The following is a 592-nucleotide window of genomic DNA, read 5'->3' as shown; positions in this document are numbered from 1 at the left end:
AAAAACTTGGTGTGCCCGCTTTTTATATATATCTTATCAATTAAATATTAACGCAATCCGGGCACGCCAAGTTTTTGCTTCACTGTAATTCCATTGATCATTTTAGTCACTTTAAGCCTGTTTTATGAAACTTAAAAATATTTGGAAAGACAATGGCGTTAAACTTTTGCTGCATGCAGTTTTGGATGGTTAAACGGTTTATTAAAAAGAAATTTTTGTTTCTATGTCTAATCAAATACTTGGCAACTTGTATGATCTCATATTTGTTTTTGGACAATTTCTATTTGTGAAAATAATATTTTTGGTTTAGAAAAGATGTAATGTACGATACTTTTTTATATACTTAGCATAATCTTTTTCTTTTTTTAAAAAAAGAGTTTTGGTAGGATCTCACTAATTTGTTTTTAGACAATTTTTATTTGCTAAAACTTGGCGTAATCTTTTTCTTTAAAAAAAAAAAGTTTTGGTAGGATCTCACTACTTTTTGGTAAACATTTAAATTTGTAAAATGAAATATTATAGAAAATAATTTTGGTTTAGGAAAGATAAAACGTACATCTTCGTAAGAAATAATTAGCTAAAAGAAGGTTTA

This window comes from Wasmannia auropunctata, unplaced genomic scaffold (genome assembly GCF_000956235.1).
Source record: "Wasmannia auropunctata unplaced genomic scaffold, wasmannia.A_1.0 LD336088.1, whole genome shotgun sequence".
Taxonomy (NCBI): domain Eukaryota; kingdom Metazoa; phylum Arthropoda; class Insecta; order Hymenoptera; family Formicidae; genus Wasmannia; species Wasmannia auropunctata.
The sequence above is the reverse complement of the archived record's forward strand: the minus strand, read 5'-3'. Positions refer to the sequence as shown.